The following is a 20956-nucleotide window of genomic DNA, read 5'->3' as shown; positions in this document are numbered from 1 at the left end:
GAGACTGACAGACTGACAGAAAGAGACTGACTGACAGAGAGACTGACAGAAAGAGACTAAGACTGACAGAGAGAGACTAAGACTGACAGAAACTGACAGAGAGAGAGACTGACAGAGAGAGAGAGACTGACAGAGAGAGAGAGACTGACAGAGAGAGAGAGACTGACAGAGAGAGAGAGACTGACAGAGAGAGAGACTGACAGAGAGAGAGAGAGACTGACAGAGAGAGAGAGAGACTGACAGAGAGAGAGAGACTGACAGAGAGAGAGACCTACAGAGAGAGAGACCTACAGAGAGAGAGAGAGAGAGAGAGAGAGAGAGAGAGAGACTGACTGACTGACAGAGAGAGAGAGACTAAGACTGACAGAGACTGAGAGAGGGACTGACACAGAGAGGGACTGACACAGAGAGGGACTGACACAGAGAGAGGGACTGACACAGAGAGAGGGACTGACACAGAGAGAGGGACTGACACAGAGAGAGGGACTGACACAGAGAGAGGGACTGACACAGAGAGAGGGACTGACACATAGAGAGGGACTGACACAGAGAGAGGGACTGACACAGAGAGAGGGACTGACACAGAGAGAGGGACTGACACAGAGAGAGGGACTGACACAGAGAGGGACTGACACAGAGAGAGGGACTGACACATAGAGAGGGACTGACACATAGAGAGGGACTGACACATAGAGAGGGACTGACACATAGAGAGGGACTGACACATAGAGAGGGACTGACACAGAGAGAGGGACTGACACAGAGAGAGGGACTGACACAGAGAGAGGGACTGACACAGAGAGAGGGACTGACACAGAGAGAGGGACTGACACAGAGAGAGGGACTGACAGAGAGAGGGACTGACAGAGAGAGGGACTGACAGAGAGAGGGACTGACAGAGAGAGGGACTGACAGAGAGAGGGACTGACAGAGAGAGGATCTGACAGAGAGAGGGACTGACAGAGAGAGGGACTGACAGAGAGGGACTGACAGAGAGAGGGACTGACAGAGAGAGGGACTGACAGAGAGAGGGACTGACAGAGAGATGGAATGACTGAGAGAGGGACTGACAGAGAGAGGGGCTGACAGAGAGAGGGGAGCAGCTTCTTGTTGCCGCCACGAGTCACCGAGTGCATTTTCCTCGCGTCGCCGCTCCGGGACTACATTGCCCGGCAGGCGGCGCGCTACACACACGCAATACAGAGCGCCGGGAGGCGCATTTAACCAGCGCGGCCCCCGTCTCGCGGGATGCCGGGCTAAGCCCGGGCAAAGGGCGGGCCCTCTTAGGCCCTCAGAGGCGTGATGAGACTGGGCTGGGCCATAGATTTTGATTATATGTATAATCCATCACTTTTAAGACTTGTAAATGTCATATTAGACTTCGGTGTTTAGTTTAGTAAGTGTTTAGATATTTTTCGATTTGTGTAAGGTGTGCAAGACATATCTTGATTGTGTTCTGTTATCCCATATATCTTTTACTGTGTAGGGGCAGGCCTGTGCAATGTCCAAATTTAAACCAGATAAGTCTGTCTCCGGCTTGGGCACTATGGATAATTACCTTGTTAAAAAGGTGAACAAGATCAATATTGAGAGAAGGGCCTCTTTGGGATTAGTCAAACTCCCCTTGCTGCCTGATGAGGCTCCACCTTTATTGGGGGATACCCCATTAGCAAACAGCGATACTATAGCTGACCAGGCTACTATAACCACAGTAGTACCGGTACATAGGGGGTCACCTGATGACCGGCCAGATACCTCTATAGAGGAATCAGAGGAGGTGCCACCAGTAACTAGACCTGTAAGATCCTGCAGGAAATTGCAGTCTAAACGTGGGGGGAAGCACAGCAAAAAAAGACCGGACCCCACACGTGCGGACTGCAATGATCCTCCTTTGGGACCTTGCCCTGTGGATGGTAACAAAGAGAAGGGTATGCTCATACATTCTGAGCAACTTGAGCAATTCGTTAATGCTATAGTAGCTAAATTTGAGGCAAAAATGGAAGATCTGCTGAGACCCCTGACCACTAAGCTGAACACTGTCAAGCTAGAAGTGGTTAGACTGGGTGGAATACTGACAGCTTATCGGGCATTAGCTTTAGCTACCCCTCCCAAAGTAGCAGACAAGGATCAGATTGTTAGGAAAGAGAACGTGCAGCAGAACTGTCGTCAAGTATCTGCCACGGAATCCGCCTCTCGGTCCCAACAACCAGCTATTGTACAGAATAGACCACTCACAGTACAGTCTGATGGCAGGATTGATCCCAAATATATATAAGGAAAAGCCGTTATATTAATCTGCCCCCGGATTGTGCTCCTTATGTTGCGGTACTAACAAATGTTCCGCCCATTGATGATCTCTCTGCCCAGTCTCACGGGGAATCCCATGACTCCCATAAAAATAAAACAGTTGCATGGCTGAATAAAAACTGTGGATTCCCCACTAAATACTCTGACCAAATATTATCAACACGTAGGGTGAACTGGATAGGACCAGCAGCAAAGAGTACTAGTGGGGATTGTATTGTTGTAAATTTTAAGCACCCACAACATGTGGCTACAGTACTACTAAGGGCGGCCTCTCTAGTTTATACCACGAATAGTGTATGTGTACGCCCACTTGGCTATTTTTATGCCCACCTGATTGCTGCACCCCCGGATCCAAGGAGACTCAGACCATTGTCTCAGTCTTTGACACCTGCTCTGAAGACCCCATATACGTACAATGTTAAAACTCACGGTTGGAATGATCCCATTGTGAAAATACCTAATAGTCATAATGATGTGATCCAAGGTGGGAATGGTTTCAACATGAATACTCAGAACAGATATGAACTGCTCTCTGATTTAGAGGCGTGTGATTGACGCAAGGAGTGTGTGGATCAAGGAAATGAATATGTGGTAGAAGGTTTGGTACCTATACCTGAAGTGTTAGTACATTGTAGTAATGTCATTTTTTGGAACATTGCGGGATTGGGCTCAAAGATGGGAGACTGTAATTGGATTAGGTTTATCAAGCAATATCAGATTATCTGTCTCCAGGAGACCTGGTCAATAGATTGTGATTTTTTTCCTTGAAGGTTACAAATCATATTATGTTCCCGCATCTGCATCTAGCAGGGGTAGGCCAAAAGGGGGTTTAGTCATATTCATTTCTGTTGTTTTATCATGTAATATACGCAGAGTTTTGACTAATAACCCAGGTATTATTGGGTTGATATTATCTGGAGATAACTGTTTGGCTGGCCTGGTTAATTTGGTGTAAATCCATGCTCAGCTCTTAGTCAAGTAGTGGCACTTAACAATTTTATTCGATTTCACATGAAAGATTGTCTCCATAACCTTTTGATTATGGGGGATTTTAATGTCCATCCATGTGGTGATCTCCTGATGAAAAGTATTTTGGGCGTGCACTGTGTACGCTCTCACGGCTTACACATGGAACACACACTGGAAGGGGAATTACTTAATGATCTACTGAACGATCTACACTTGATAATAGCTATGGAACTGAGGGACCCCACTAAGCGTTTTCTGACCCCAACCTTTAAAGGGCATGGACGGGGAACCTTTATTGACTTTGTGTTACTCACATTGCTGATGCAGTCGTTTGTGGATTGTTTCTCAATCGAAAATAGTGAATTTAGTGATCACAACCCGCTCACTTTTCAGTTGAAGGGCCCCTGGAAGGCTCAGCACAATTGACGGTAGACGTCGCCTCAGATGGTCTATGATCGCTGAGGATGTGCTGTACAGAAAAATAAGGGACACATGCACAGATGAAATCTTGAGCTGTACTTCAGTTGGGACCAATCCAAATAGGGTCCTGGTTGCTTTTCAAAATCTATCGGACAAAGTTTCTCAGCTGATGTTGGCCCCTGCAAAAAAAAAACGGAAGTCAGGGGACCTAGATGGTTTAATCAGGATTGTTCGAGAGCAGCGACCTGCAGAATATCCAAGCCGACTGTCCTAGAGTCGGAAGGCGGGGTATTCCTGTTCTCTTATATGCAGATGATGCGGTTCTAATTTCTAGAACTGAGAGGGGACTTCAGGCCCTGCTTTTGCTTTTAAACAGTTTATGTCAGATAGAAACTTATTGGTCAATAATTCTAAATCTTATATAATGCAAGTTGGCCAACAGCCGAGTAGAAATTTTCTGTTCAAACTAGATGATGTGGTAATCCCTGTATCGAAATCATTCTCGTACCTTGGGGTTACTTTCGATAACAATCTTAGCTGGGGTCCACATTTGGTCAAGAAGAAAGGCGAATTGGCCAGGGTGAACGCTTCTATTTTTAACTTTACAGCAAAGCTTGGGAAAAAACCCACCAGTGCCATGATGAAACTCTATAATGCAAAATCAGTGGCAACTGCCGTTTATGGAAGTGAACTGTGGGGTTATGTTGCCGGGGTGCAGTTGCCGAGAACTCTTTCATGAAGCGCCTTTTCTGTGTACCAGTTGGAACTTCCAATTTTGCAGTACATAATGAGCTGGGGACACGCTATTTAAGTGACTTTTTTTCTGTGCGCCCACTAACATGCTGGCTTAATCTGTGGTTAAACGAGGATTTACCACTGACCCACTTGATCATGAAAGATTTTTTTGTCCCTAGACAATGCAATGGGTACCCCTTGGTTAAAATATTTGAAAATGAGCTTCTCCAGGCTTGGTCGGCTGGACCTTTTTGAACATCCCAGTAGGATTGTAAAAAGAGATGTGGAGATAATTAAAAGGACCTTCCTTATGGATAGAAATATGCAGAGGGAAGGTGTGGAGCTTCTCAAACAGACTGCAAGAAAATCTGTTATGCTTAAGTCTTGTGAAACAATGGAGCCATATTTGACTGGCTCATTATCTTCACATGAGAAGTTTCTGCTTACAAGGTTTAGGTTGAACCTCTTTCACCACTTGCTGATTAGACCAAAGAGTGACATTTTTAATAAATTTGCTGCACCCTGTGGCTGCGACGGAAAGTCTCCACAGGATATGCTGCATTTTATTTTTTTATGTAGATTTTAGGAATATCTGCGTAAAGGCTACCTGGTTGTTCTTTTAAAAAAACTTAATTTTACTCAAATCAGACCAGCACTTATGTATTTACAACTTTTGCATAAGGACAGTGTTCTTCAAGTAATTGAATTTTTAAAGCTTTGTATAAGATTGAGAAATTGCATGGATCAGTGATGGTCCTTTGTGCTGATCGATCCCTGTTCTGAATTCATACTTTGTATGTAAACTATTGATCCTCGTACTTTTGCACTTTATCTTGCACTTATTGTATATTCATATATTTATTGTATGTTGCAAATGTACTTTAATGGTTTGAATCGAAACTGAATAAAGTCTCTATTGAATTGAATTGAGAGAGAGAGAGACTTACCGAGCAAGAGAGGGAAAGAGACTGAATGACTGACAGAAAGAGAGCCTGACAGAGAGAGCCTGACAGAGAGAGGGACTGACAGAGAAAGACTGACAGAAAGAGACTGACAGAGATGGAGAACCGGGTTTTTATGGACCCAGCGGTGCCAGGGGAAAACACCTGAAATCTCCTAGATTCACCTGTCTCAGAGTTACAGAAACGCGGCAAACTTCTTGGTGACGTCAAAGTTCAAATTTATTGGCTGCAACCAGTAACAGAGGTCCACGAAGTACAGTGGCTGTATATTCGTAGGAGACTGCTCCATCTTACAAAGCCAGTCAACTCTTTTTATACAAAATATTTTGCTTCAGGCAAACATTCCTTATTTACGATAAACCAATCCCATGTGTACAATAAAAGCATTGCATGACAAGCCCACATTTCATTGTCCAGCCCACTATCAATTACCCGGCAAGGCCCAACACTCTTCATCAGATAATCGGCTGGACCCCTATTAAAAACGGGCACCTCCTCATCGTAAAGCAGGTCATAAAGAACGGAGCAGAGACAGGTGTGTGTAAGATTAGACATAGTTGTGTGCAATAAAGGGTTTATGGTAGGCTGTGCCTTGATCCTAATCTCGATCGGCCACTGCGAAAGGAACTGGCCGAACAGGTTTGGCTTCGGGCAATGGAGTCAGCTTGCCCAGGTCACACAGAAGTCAGCTAAAGGTGTACGTGCCCCAAAGACTCGTTCGGCCTTAGTCATCGGTCTATGTGAGGGCAACCACAAAATGGCTGCCGTACACAAAATGGAACCCGAGGGTTCAGAACAAAATCTCTGGTTTCATGGTGATCTTGTCACTCGAACACGACGAAAACACTCGTATATAGTATACTCGCCATTCTCGGTCTACTGATACCAAAATCATCATGATACGACGATGTTTATGACACGGGTCCAGAATCCACGGACCCTCCTTTTGCCCTTACATAGGCAATAACCTATACTCACGCTAATCTGAGTCCAGGTCTATATTCATAAAATCATTGAGATGTTGCTGTAGCATCATCCTATTACTATGATCGTCTCTCGATACAGGTTTCCTTACACACGATGTAGCACAGAGGCCACATATAGTAGGAGCACACTGTACACAAAGACAGAACAGGAAAAGGACGGCTAAGATCATCCCAATGTTTATCAGAATCTTCCATCCCCAGGTGGATAACAGCCCCCAAAACCATCCCATTAACGACCAATCTCCTTTATCCACGTGTATAGATTCGGAGATCTTATGTAGCTTGTAAATGGCCTGGTACACTGTCGGAGCGTTGTCTGGAATGAAAACACAGCAACTAGATTGGATCACTTTATATACCCCACCTCGATCTGCAAGTATGACGTCTAACGCAACCCTGTTCTGAAGAGTCATAAGACGATCCGACTGGAGCTCAGCAGTCAGGTTACTAAGGGCACCGGCAGTTTCAACTACGGTGGACTCCACCACTCTCGTCAATTGTCGTATGTTCCTGCTGTTAACCATAGGTCCCCAAAACGGCAGAAAACCTTTCAGAAAATCTCCCAATTCTTGTCCTGCAGTATCTTCCTGACTGAAGACACCTCTAACAACTCTTGTCTTATGGTATTCTGCCGCAGCTGTATAGGTAGGAGGCAACAGGAACGATACAAAACATGTGCCCGAGAAATCAGGGGGGCAACCATGTGTATGCTCTATCGTAGCACATGAAGTTGGTACCCTTAGCTGCCAAGAACGAAGGGGAAGTCTGAGACGCAAAGACATATGTCTCATTGCAGATACTCTTCCCTAGCTCAGCTCTCGGATTCTTGCCAATACCCTGCAGACAGTTGTGACCCTGATGGGGTACAACCCAAATCGGGGAGGATCTTTTCGCTCGCTGGTTCTCACTCAGACTAACTCCATATCCAGTTACGTTCCATCCAATATACGCTAGTGTCTCTTCTCTCGGGATAGTCTCATAGGAAGTAGCTCCTCTAATCATATCTACTATACCCTTAACTAGAGCACTATTCTTTGGATTATCTTTTACAGAACGTAGGGGGTGGACTTCACGAGCATAGATGAACATCGTTCTGTATGCCCACACAGAACCATTATGGCTGAATGGCAGGACTAGGTAAGGAATACCTTTATCAGTAGTATGAGGCATAAGACCGCACACCCAACAGTTAGTCGTGTTTACTACTAATTGGTGTTGGTGCAGAAGCTGAACGAAGGAATTATTGACAAACTCTAATCTTCTAACGGATTCATGTTCAGGCAGAGGGTGAAAAGAATGTGAGGGAACAGTAGAAGAAGGTATAGGCTGTGTAGTGGGTAAAAACGTCACTTGAAAAGAGAATAAAACATATCCTATTAAAAACATCATTACGCTAAACAACATGAAAAGGCATAATATCAAAAAACATTTCCTAGTCATTACTGTACACATCTTGGTTCTGAAATTCATTTCTTTGGCAGGTCTCTCCATCTCGAAAAACTCCATCCTCTAACCTTGCTGCTCGCGGAGGTAGGGTGTTCCGTGCTAAGGAATGCGCCTGTCAGTCCAAGGGAAACGCCCAAGAACCAACCAGAACCGTCAACCTTGTGTCTTCGGCTTGCACTCCAAAGACTTGACGCCGCGACCCTACAGTCCCTAGTACCCTAGAGCTGCACTTTCAAAAATAGCAAGGGAAAGAAATTCTGATTTATTTGTCCATAGGTCTCGACCTCAGATTATAACGGCTTTTCAAAGGTAATGTCTCATCGCGAAATAGAAGATCAGGCTCAGTAGTGTCCAATCGAACTGAAGATGGCACAGCTTCTTGCAGAAGATCGTCTCTTTCACGTTCAGAATTTGTCCCCTTTAAACGTGCATCGCTGAAAGACAGAAAACGAGGCACAGTCTCAGAGTCAGCAATACCCTCCTGGACCCACCGGTCGTAGGGCAGAGGCAAAGGGACCGTCTTACAATGTACGCTGTGGATCCAGTTCTTTTTTCCTTGCACTCGTACTGCGGATCTCGTTGATAGTAGGACTAGATAGGGGCCGGTCCAACGGGGCTGATCATTCTTTGTCCGCTGGAAGTTCTTTACTAAGACCCACAAACCAGGATCGATGATGTGACCTGGATCTGTAGAAGCCTGAGGCAGAGTATCGTGAACCTGTTGGTGTAAAACACGCAATTTAGCCGTCAAATCATAAGTAATCGAGTAGTACAGGGTGTTCAATCTCGCTGTATTTTGTCGGTCTCGGCACTCCCCATACGTTTGCCGGGCGACCGAACACGACCTCATATGGACTAAGTCCCACTCGTGAATGCACAGTCATTCTTGTCGATAAAAGTGCTAAAGGCAAAGCATCAGGCCATTTAAGACCAGAGCTCGCTTGTAACTTGGCCAGTTTCAGTTTTAACGTGCCATTATAGCACTCTGCTAGTCCAGCTGAATGGGGGTGATTTGCAGCGTGAAATTTCTGCCGGATCCCTAATCCTTCACATACTCTCTTCATCACTTGACCCACAAATTCACTACCATTATCACTCCAGACCATTCTCGGCAAACCGAACCTAGGGAAGAATTCTTTGACAAGGGCTTTAGCTGTGGATAAGGCAGTGTTATCTTTCAGGGGATATGCTTCTACCCATCTTGAAAAGGCACAAACAACCACGATTACATATTTCAGGTTGTTGCATCTCTCCATGTGAATGAAATCTAGCTGCAAAACCTCAAACGGGTACGTTGGAGGAGCAAAATGACCAGCTGGAGTTGGGGTTCCCTTACCAGGATTGTACTTCAAACAGACCATACAATTCTTGACCACATTCTCTGCACACTTAGGAATTCCAGCATTTTGCCATACTGGAGCCAACAACTTACAAATCCCTTTCACACTGATATGAGCCATTCCATGCGCCATCGTAACCACTGCAAGCACGTACGCATCGGGTAACAACCATCGTTGATGCTCTGACAACTCAATCCAACAACCGTTCGCATCCAATTTACCCGTACTCTCTCTCCACACACTCAACTCTTTCTCGGTAGCTTCAGCTTGAATTGACTTCACACTTTCTATCGTATCCTCACACATTCCTCTATCCGGAACCCATCTCACTGGACCCGCAAAATACATTCGATTCTTCACATCTCTTGCCGTTTCTTTCGCAACTTCGTCTGCAAACGCATTACCGCGACCAACATCGTCAGTAACCTTCTTGTGTGCACTGCATTTCACAATCGCAACTTGCAACGGCAAGGTCAGTGACTCCAGAAGCTCATTCACCAATTGACCATGCTGTATTTTCGCTCCATGAGACGTAAGGAATCCACGTTCCTTCCACAAGCGTCCAAAACTATGGGCCACACCAAACGCATACTGGCTGTCGTATATATGGTCACTTTCTTTCCTTTCGACAACCCACATGCTCTCGTAAGTGCAATCAACTCTGCTGCTTGGGCTGAGTTATGTGGGATACGTGCAGCTTCAACAATCGTATGCAAAGTCGTAACAGCATATGCCCCAGTCGTATCACCATTCGGAAGCTTGAAACACGAACCATCCACCCATAAGGTACCATCACATTCAGTAAGAGGAGCGTCCCTAAGATCTATTCTCCCTTTCGTTTCTTCCTCTGTCCTAAGAAAGCAATCATGCTGTTCAACATCATCTGTCTCCACTGAAATCGGCAATAACGTGGCTGGATTCAACGTATTGCATCTCTTTATGTGCACATGACTCGCTAGGCATGTCAACTCGTAACCTGACAATCGAGCACTAGTTAAGTGCTGTGTCTTGGTTCTGTTTAACAAAGTATCCACTGCATGTGGAACCATCACGACTAACGTATTATTCATCACCAAACCAGCAGACTGTCGAATAGAAACAGCTGCTGCCGCTGTAGCTCTCAAACAACTCGGCAACGCCCTAGCTACCGGATCCAAAGTCGACGAGAAATACGCACATGGACGTTGCTTGTCCCCAAAAGACTGTGTCAACACTGACAATGCACATCCCTCTTTCTTGTGGACATACAACGTGAAAGGCTTGCCGTAGTCGGGGGTACCCAACACAGGAGCCGAACACAACGCATCACGTATTTCTGAAAAACTTTTCTGACAATCTTCGGACCACGGAAGGGGATTCGGTGTGTCTTTGCAGGTCAATGCCACCAGTGGTTTGACCAGCAGAGAAAAATTTGCTATCCAATGTCTGCAATATGACGTAATACCCAGAAAAGCACGCACTTCTCTCTGTGTAATTGGCACACTCATTTTCGCAATCGCTTGAATTCTTTCTGGGGTCAATCTTCTTCCCTCCTTCGATAAGAGATGACCTAAGTAGGTCACTTCTTGTCGACAATACAGTAACTTCGAAAGAGACACTTTGTGATGGAAATCAGACAAATGACGTAGCAACGATAAAGTAGCTTTCTTACAGATTTCCTCAGTATCGGCAGCAACTAACAAATCGTCGACGTACTGAAGAGCAGCGCCATTGGGTAAAACAATCGCATCAAGTTGTGTTTTCAAAGCCTGACTATAGATTGACGGACTCTCACAATAGCCTTGAGGAGCGCGTTTGAACCGGAAGCTTCGTCCTCCTAGACTGAAGCCGAAAATATCCCTACTCTCCTCGGCAATCGGGATGCTGAAGAAAGCATTCTTCAAGTCAATCACCGAAAACCAAGTCGCTGAAGCTGGAATCATAGTCAATAAGGCAGTGATATCAGGAACAACTGGAAACTGTGGCACTACAATCTTGTTCACTTCTCTAAGATCAATCACAACCTGTAAACAGGTGGCTGAGAAGAGTCAGTACGTTTCAGAACAGGCAGTACAGGACTATTGCAAACGTTACCTCTTGTTTCTTCAATCACATCTTTCTCAATCAAATCATAAATGATCGCGAGCAACGCTCTTTCACCATCACTAGAGATCCTATACTGGGGAACACATGGCATTTTAACATTCGCTTTTAAAGTCACAACATATCGCGGTATCTCCAAGAGACCCACATCGTTAGGACCAGTTGCCCAAAGAACATCAGGAAGAGAGGAAAATTCTGTCGGAAGTTTATCCTTCGACAAATACATCGGAGAGACCACTGTCTTACCCAGTGTAAGTTGTACTCCCGAAGGAGAACAATACAATGTTGCATACAACCTTTTCAACAGATCCAATCCCAACAAGTTCTCACCACAACCTGTTGTCAGAATAAGGGGTGCTTCGAATTCACGAGGTCCAACAGAAAGGGACAAAGGATTAGAAATTGGGTATCTAACTGGGGCGCCAGAAAAACCTACTGAAACATTCGTTAAGCCAGACAAAGTTGCGCCAGGGAGTTTAGAGTGCATAATAGAACTCTTCGTAGCACCAGTATCCAACAGAAAAGGCTCTGATACACCTGATGTAATCACTTCAACATAAGGTCCACTCTGATCTACTGGAACTGAAACAACTCCCTCTCTTTGTCCATGGCTGTCCTAGCAATCATTATCATCCACATTCTCACCTTCGACATAGTAGTCGTCAGCATAGTACTGAGTCGTCCTACCAGATGCACCATTCTGCTGATCAAAACTATTCATTGAGTTCTGTGCGGGAAGGGACCGCGCGTTCTGGGGGAAATTCCCACGTCCCCTACCTCTAGGAGCTTGCTGAACACCTCGACCTCTAGCACCAGAAACACCATTCATACGCTGTAACAAAATAGGGCAACTATATTTGAAATGACCCTCTTCTTTACAATATGAACACTGATTGGGGCCTACTAGAAAACGCTGTTGAGGAGACTCAAACCTTTGCGAGTTTCTCTGAAACCGCTGAGGCTGCTGATAATCACGCTGGTTATTACGGGGCAGATACGCTTGCTGTAAAAGCACCTTCGTCTTCAGGTCTTTAGTCTTCTTGTCTGCTCTATCCTTCTCATCCTTATCCCTATTTTCATAATACTGCGCAGTAGCCAGTATTTGTGCTGATGAAGAAACGGCCCAAGAACTCTCTGAATCTTTCAACTTCTTACACAATTCGGGAAGCAAATTATGCAAACTTGTCAACGAACAACCGTTGACCACCTTCTGTACTCATGTCTTGACCACTGTGGTCTATAAACGTCTCTTCAAACCTAGTGAAGAAATCAGACACGGTTTCCTCTTTCTTCTGCTTACACGCAGACAATTTATCCCAATTTACACGCATTGCAGGCATTAAAGTCTTCATGTAAGTAACGATCTTATCAGGGAGGTCTGCTACCAAAGGCTCAGGTTTAGCACCACCTACTTGTCTATCATTTGCAGCACTAATATTAGCCCATGAGTCACCTAACTTTTGCGCATGATCCGTATGACGAATCAATCCCCATAAAGGCTGTGGAACAACATTCCCAAACAACATATCGATATCTGCTAAATTCATAATACAGGAGTCTGCAGTCTGTGATAATTCCTTGTAATACCCTGCAGGATTTTTACGGGGGTCAGGTAAAGTCTGCTTAAGAGCCAGAACTTCAGCACGCTTCCATGGAACATGTACCCAAACACGCTGAAAATGAGCCGGTACAGCATCAATATGAAGAGCGGCATTGGCCTGAATTGCTTCCTTCCATACCGGAGGAACTTCTCTCATGGGATATTGTCGCACTTTTTTCCTAACAGCAGAATCAGGCTCAAACAGTGACTGAGAAGGATCCTCATTCCTGAACGACAACAACGTCGCAACTGCTTTCTCAACATCGGAACCCACAATCGTACCTCGCAAACTCCGACTGTATCTGGATCAACTCAGAAGGAGCCTTTCCCAACTCACCATCTTCCCATTCTTCACGAAGGAAAGTACACATTTTATCAAAAACATATCTCTGCTTCGGTGCTTCCCATTGATGGAAGACATCCACAACAGAATCTATATCGTAACTCGAAGGACGAGTAACCCATCTACGCGCCATACGATCAAACATTTCTTTCTCTCGAGAATCAGGCAGTTGGCTACGTGACTGTTTACGCTCCGAACTAGGGGTCATACCTGATGACCCAAAGAGAGGAAATATAAGACTAGCAACAGTATCAGTCATTCTCTGTCGAACAGAAGGAGAAGTCGACAGGACGGGAGATAAAGCGGACTGAGAAAAGGTCAACGTAGGAGCAGGGGAGGAAGCAAGAACAGACGAAAAAGGTGCAGAAATTAAAGGCGGAGCAGGTAGTGAAGCAGGTAGCAAAGTCAGTGGCCCTTGAGGAGGCTGGACCAGAGGAGTAGGGGCCAACTGAAGGGGAGCTGGCGGCTGTGGAGGAGCAGGAGGCAACACAACTGGCGGTTGCGCAACTAAAGGTTGCGGAGGTGCTGTAGCACTCTGCGCATAAGGGGGTGGCGAACTCAACAAATGTGACATTAAAGGATCTTTCTCAAGTTCCTTCGCTGCACCTTGCTGAAGAAGCGGCAAAGCTGGATAGCATTTATCGATCCCCGTTTTACGTTGCCTGTGCAACTGCCAACTCATCTGTTCTTCTTCGTTATCTTTAAACTGCATAGCAGCTGCATTATCGAGATACCCCTTTCTCTCTTATTTCTCTTCGCTAATTTAATTTCCTTCTGTTTGGCTTCCTTTCGCCATAGGCAAAAAGAGTCAAACATCGCCGGCCGGGCTTTCTTCTTAAAGAGTTTAACCTCTAAATTATCTAGAACTTCGGTGTCAAAACTACCATATTGGGGCCACTTTAGGACACCGTCTTTCCTTGTGTACCTAACCCATACTTCATTATACGTGATAGGGCCTACACCATGCTTTACGTAAAGCTCATAGGTTGGAGTTCCAATTGGAGGAACCGGACACGATTCCTCTAATCGGGAATCCCTATTCCGACCACAACAAAACAAATTTCCAAGTCTGCTAAGACCAGGCATCTTCGCTCACTAGTCTAGCTTCAAACTTCAAAGGATTATCGAATACGATAGTCTCGTGAATACACGAATCCTTCGGCTTTGGTACTTGCAAGTTCCAAATCAAAGATCCCAAGGGGATACCCAAAACTAAGAACCAAACTAAGGACTGGGAGACGCTCCACTCATACTTAACTGAGGTATCGATGACGTCACCAGAAGACCTGTCTATCGTCTCGCTCTACAAATCGTCTAAGGCTCCAAGACAGGGCGATAGTCAGGGCAGCAGTCTTTCGTAGCCGTCGGGGAACGAGGAACCTCGCAGCAAAGACTTTCGGACCACGTCGACATACAGGGGTCGATGAAGTGGCGGCCTTCCTCCAGAATTTTCACACGAAGCTCCTCGCGATCTTCAGGCTTGGACCGGTACCGCTGAAATCGCCCCACGTTAGGCGCCAAATGGAGAACCGGGTTTTTATGGACCCAGCGGTGCCAGGGGAAAACACCTGAAATCTCCTAGATTCACCTGTCTCAGAGTTACAGAAACACGGCAAACTTCTTGGTGACGTCAAAGTTCAAATTTATTGGCTGCAACCAGTAACAGAGGTCCACGAAGTACAGTGGCTGTATATTCGTAGGAGACTGCTCCATCTTACAAAGCTAGTCAACTCGTTTTATACAAAATATTATGCTTCAGGCAAACATTCCTTATTTACGATAAACCAATCCCATGTGTACAATAAAAGCATTGCATGACAAGCCCACATTTCATTGTCCAGCCCACTATCAATTACCCGGAAAAGCCCAACACTCTTCATCAGATAATCGGCTGGAGCCCTAATAAAAACGGGCACCTCCTCATCGTAAAGCAGGTCATAAAGAACGGAGCAGAGACAGGTGTGTGTAAGATTAGACATAGTTGTGTGCAATAAAGGGTTTATGGTAGGCTGTGCCTTGATCCTAATCTCGATCGGCCACTGGGAAAGGAACTGGCCGAACAGGTTTGGCTTCGGGCAATGGAGTCAGCTTGCCCAAGTCACACAGAAGTCAGCTAAAGGTGTACGTGTCCCAAAGACTCGTTCGGCCATAGTCATCAGCCTATGTGAGGGCAACCACAAAATGGCTGCCGTACACAAAATGGAACCCGAGGGTTCAGAACGGAATCTCTGGTTTCATGGTGATCTCGTCCCTCGAACACGACAAAAACACTCGTATATGGTATACTCGCCATTCTCGGTCTACTGATACCAAAATCGTCATGATACGACGATGTTTATGACACGGGTCCAGAATCCACGGAACCACAGAGAGACTGAGTGACAGAGAGAGAGAGAGACTGACCGAGCAAGAGAGGGAAAGAGACTGAATGACTGACAGAAAGAGAGACTGACAGACAGAGAGAGAGAGAGACTGAGTGACACAGAGAGACTGAGTGACACAGAGAGACTGAGTGACACAGAGAGACAGAGAGACTGACAGAGAGAGAGAGACTGACAGAGAGAGGGACTGACACAGAGAGGGACTGACACAGAGAGGGACTGACACAGAGACTGACTGACAGAGGGAGGGGCTGACCGAGCAAGAGAGGGAAAGAGACTGAATGACTGACAGAAAGAGAGTCTGACTGAGAGAGAGACTGACTCAGAGAGAGAGAGACTGTGATGGATCGGGGTCAAAGTGTGCATGAAGCTATGCAATGCCTCTTAAGATTGCCATTGTCTCCTAATGAAAATGTATTATCAAAAAGTGCTCTTTGTAGTTACATCTGCTTTTGAAATACAGCATTGTCTAATGTTTTGAAACTGGTTTGATTTTTTATACTCTAGCCCCGCCCTCCACTGACCCCAACCCCCCCTCCGACTGACCCCACCCCTACCAGTGCGGCCCTCAGCCGCAAACCACATTGTAATTTTGGCCCCGACAGAAAGTTTGTGAGTACCCATGATATAGCGGAACGAGGCCGAAGGTGACTTACAATATCATTATCATCTACGGCAGCGGGTACTTTATTCCATGTAATACTATCACCTTTCCCACAAGCCACTTAAATCCTTGGTGTGTTGCTATTGGTGTAACAATAGCCCCCTCAGCACCCATGGTACGGAGAGCCCCAGGGCTCTAGGGTGCCCCCTCCTGGACTGTGCACAGGCGGTGAGGTCCCTGTCCTTAAAGCTACTGACTGGGTCCAGGGCGTGGGGGGCCCCCTCTGAGTAATTTGCAGGGGATCCCACTTAGGTTTCGTTACGCCACTGGCCCGACGGTGTATGTTGAATCCCTGGCCACTGCGACAGGTGAGCGATACCAATTGACAGCAGCTGTATTATACTACCTTGTACCCCACAACGTGTTTCCTCCCTCATTTCCGTCTCATAGGACACTGCTACTTTCAGTGTCAACACCTGCCGGAACAAGTTGATACTAGCCATTGACCCCAATGGGGTGGGTCCCTACTTACTTTAACTGAACTGCCACACTGAGATAATGATTTTAATGTTGTCGCCTCACGATGGTCACAGCTCTTCAGCGTGAAGCATGCTTTCCTAACAGTTTGAGTGCTGCACGGTTAATTACAAAGTTGTGCAATGAACATCATGAATATGCACATAACCATGCTGTGAATTTCCGTTTTCTTACAGGTTGACCGCCTAGATTGACAAGTACTACACTTAGGGTGCTGTGTGTGGTCTATCACTTTTGCTACATTGGACCACCATTGACAGTGTAGATAGAACTTGCTACCGGTCTTGATGAATTGTTGTCTATATGACATTTATGCAAGAAACAGGTTGACCTTGAAGCGCGGTACCCTCTAACATTATAGCAGGGGTACACCACACTTAGCTTTAACCAGGATAGGGGCCACACTCCTTAAATTAGTTCTGATTGGACCTCTACTTCCTGTTTTAGTCCCATTTCTTTACACATGTACACTCACTAGGCCCCTCGCACGCACTGTACCTTACTGCAAGGAATAAAAGATCTCCGCTAAAGAGCCACTTCGAGGGTGCACGTTGGGTATTGCAGCGCCGACCCGACAAGGAGCAGACCTGATGATGAAGCATGACACCTAGTTGGCTGGGTGTGAGGGCCCTAATTCTGAAAGGAGGAATCCCCCTCCTTGATCTGGATAGTAAGTGAGCTCTGTCTCACTTATGCAACCTGTATTGTTCAGTCAGGAACTGCATACCCTTCTGTATTGAAGAATTGTGTGCGTGCAGGAGCCTGGAATAAGGGTAATAGCGTGTTTGTGAGGAAAGCAGGATCTGTCAAGAAAGGCAGATCTAAATTCATGGGTCCCTTTGTAATTCATGAAGTAAAGAGGATTGTAGTTGTTCTCAATTCTGGTGATGTGTGGAGTTTCTCAAGACTTGTAAGAGCTGGGAATTCTCCTAATCAGTGTATGGAGGATGACAGGTCTTCTTCGGGTCCAGCAGTGGTTCAAAAACATAGCGCTGATATTCACAAGAGATCTTCGTTCAAGCCAAAATGGCACGATGACTGCGTTAGGATGATTTACTCACCTGTTTTCTTACAAGTAACTTGTGACATCCTTATTGTGAGAGATTGCCATTTTGTTTCAACCTCTCAACTTTACTTTGTTTTCCTTTCTACTATTGTTTTCCATGTATTGACAATGTTGTTTTCATGTAAAGGGAAAGATGCGTTATGTTCTGCCAATCCATATTTTCCTTTCTGTGCTCGTGACTATGTTTTGTCACAGATTATGGAATTGGGTTTGGTGATGTCATGAGGCTGGGGTAGTGAGAGAGCTGGCTGAGCAGGTGGGTGAAGACGGTTGGGTCTGCGCTGCTTTCTGGAAGGTTGGATGATGTCCTTTGGCAAATATTGTTCCCGTTTTTATAACCGAGTTTCGTGAAGTTATTACTGTGCTATGCGGTGCCTGAAGCAGACTCACCACAGAACTCTTGCTAAAGTTTGACACAGTTCAGATTTGTCAAACCCCGCCCACAGTCATAGGCTGAGACCGCTCAGCTCACAGTGTGAAGCATACAGCAAACCCCCAATTCCCTGCCACAAAGAACTCAAGACAGGAACTGAAGTTCAGCTGCTCTGCATTGCTTACAGCAGAGCCGCAACAAAACTCATGATAGAGGTTGTCACAGTTCAGCTCGGTGGTTGTCACAGTTCAGCTCGGTGTGCAGTGCCTGCAGAAGCCCCTCTCCTGTCCCAACACCTCCAAGAGTATTCATGGGAAGTTGAGAGTTCAGCTTACTGTGCGGTGCTTGCAGCAGGGGCGTAACACATGCCCCTGTGGTTCAGGAGGGGCCAACCCTTCACAATGCCCCCATTGAGCCCAAGGCAAGGAATATCTGAGATATGGAAGATTGGGGTGAGGGGGCACCATTTTGCAGCTGACCCTCCTACCCCCTCAGAGAACTCATGAGAGGTTGACACGTTTCAGCTCTCTGTGCAGTGCTCGCTGCTGCCTGTAGTAAAGTATCCCAAGAAATAAGGATTTCCAAGTTGATTGATACACGTCTGTATAGTTCAGTAGTCATCAGAAAAGTGAAGTAACAATCCATAACAGTCATTACATCATGGAACACAGAACACTAACATTGATTCAAAGGAATGCAATATTACTTAAAGCGAGACACACAAAAGAATGCAATATTACTAAAAGAGAAACACACAATAAAGACACAAGGCATATACTACATATCTTCCCTTTCCCCCCCCAAAAAATAAAATAAATAATAATTACTTATAAACTATAAACTCCTTAAACTTCATATGTTTCTTCACTGTTCTTCCAAGCGAGGATTTCTGACTATTAAGTAAATGTTTTTTTTCCTTATTGACACAAAAATCTTCTGCAATTACATTTTCTTCTAAAGAATCAGATGGTAAATTTTTAGTAAAGGGATTATCATCATCACACACATTCTCATTAACATTCTCATGTTTGTCAAAACACCAAAAATGGCCTCGAGATTGATTCATGGAAACTTTAACAGAATCATAAGGATTACTGACACCCAAAGGTTGAGTCAAGGCTAAACGACTAAGATGCCATTTCTCACCATTATCCAAGGTAACTGAATTCTGATGCCCTTATTTTCCTTGGAGAACTAAACTTACTCTGACCTTTACAAACCATTCTAGGATTTGTAATAGAAGCCCATTGCCCAACATGCAATTTAACCGGTTTGGACCCATGCTTGGTGTCATGATAAACCCTATTTTTAGTTTGTGATAGAACAAGATTAGATTTTACTTCATCAATGTCATAAAAACACATTTAATTCTTCTTCATCCAACTAGGATTAGTTTTAGATAAAGGTGTCCTACATCACATAAGAGAAAACGGACTCATACCCAAAGATGGATGGGGTGTAACACGATAAGCCCATAACATTTTCAACAACTCACTATTCCACCCCAGTCTAGATTTAACACACAATTTTAAAGTACTCTTAATAATTTGGTTAAGTCTCTCAGCAACCCCATTGCAAGAAGGATGATACAACAGAGATAGTTTATGCCCTTGGAAATAAAGAACACTTGCATTGCTTTAGATTTGAACTGCGTACCGTTATCTGTAAGAATAGATGCAGGACAGCTTTCTTGAACAAAGACTTTCTCTAAGAATTTAATTACACTAACAGCATTAACCTTGTCAACCACCTTTAATTCAAACCACCTTGAAAACAAATCCACAACAATAATAAATGTTACTGTCTGGTCAAACCAATTGATTTTACCATCCATTCCAGGCCACCAATACTGATCCCTCACTCTAGATTTAGTACGAGAAATACCTGGGTAACCTTCATGGGACAATTGTATAATTCTATCTCTCAAAGACTCTGGAGGAACTATTTTATCACCTCTGATAAGAAAATGATCAGACAGAGTTCGTCCCTGACCTCCCAAAAACCTCTTAAAACATCATCCAAATTCTTTTCGGAAAATCCACTCCAACCAGTAACAACATAAGACTTGACAATACCCACAGCACTGTCGTCAGTATCCGCTTTAAGCCATTGCTCTGAAATAGAATCAAAAACGTTGTCATTAGTAACAATACTAGCAACCGAAAAATCATTCCATGAGTTCTTATCAGCTTCAATAATGGGGAATGAAAACCTACTCAAAAAATCAGCAACAACATTTTTAACGCCAGGAACATACTTAACTTCAAACAAATAATCTTGTAGGCGCATAGATAATCTAGCAATTCTAGCAGCAGCTTTAAAAACACCATCAGTAGTAAGTAACTTTGTAAGTGGTTTAGGATCTCACATAGAATTATTTTCCCCACACAAACTTTCTAAAATGCTCCAGTGACCACACAACAGCTAATGTTTCTCTCTCAATCACGGAATACTTTTCTTCCGTGGGAGTTAAAGACCTGGAAGTGAAAGCAATTATCACTTCTTGACTGTACTCAGAAATTTGACTCAGAACTGCTCCCAACCCCCTGGAACTAGCATCCATGGTAACAAATGTGGTGGCAGCTGGATCAAAACCTTCAAGATTAGGAGCACAACATATGGCTTTTTATAAAAAGGTCAAAAGCCTGCGGACATTCATCAGACCAAACAAAGGAAATCTTGTTCTTTAGTAAACTTCTCATATGCCACGTCTTTTCTGGAAAGTTAGAAGCAAATTTAGAATAAAATTCTGCCAAACCCAAGAATTACCTCAAATCATCCTTGGAATTGGGAGAAGGGGCATCC

Source organism: Lissotriton helveticus, chromosome 10 (genome assembly GCF_964261635.1).
Source record: "Lissotriton helveticus chromosome 10, aLisHel1.1, whole genome shotgun sequence".
NCBI lineage: Eukaryota > Metazoa > Chordata > Amphibia > Caudata > Salamandridae > Lissotriton > Lissotriton helveticus.
Note: the sequence above shows the minus strand (reverse complement) of the source record.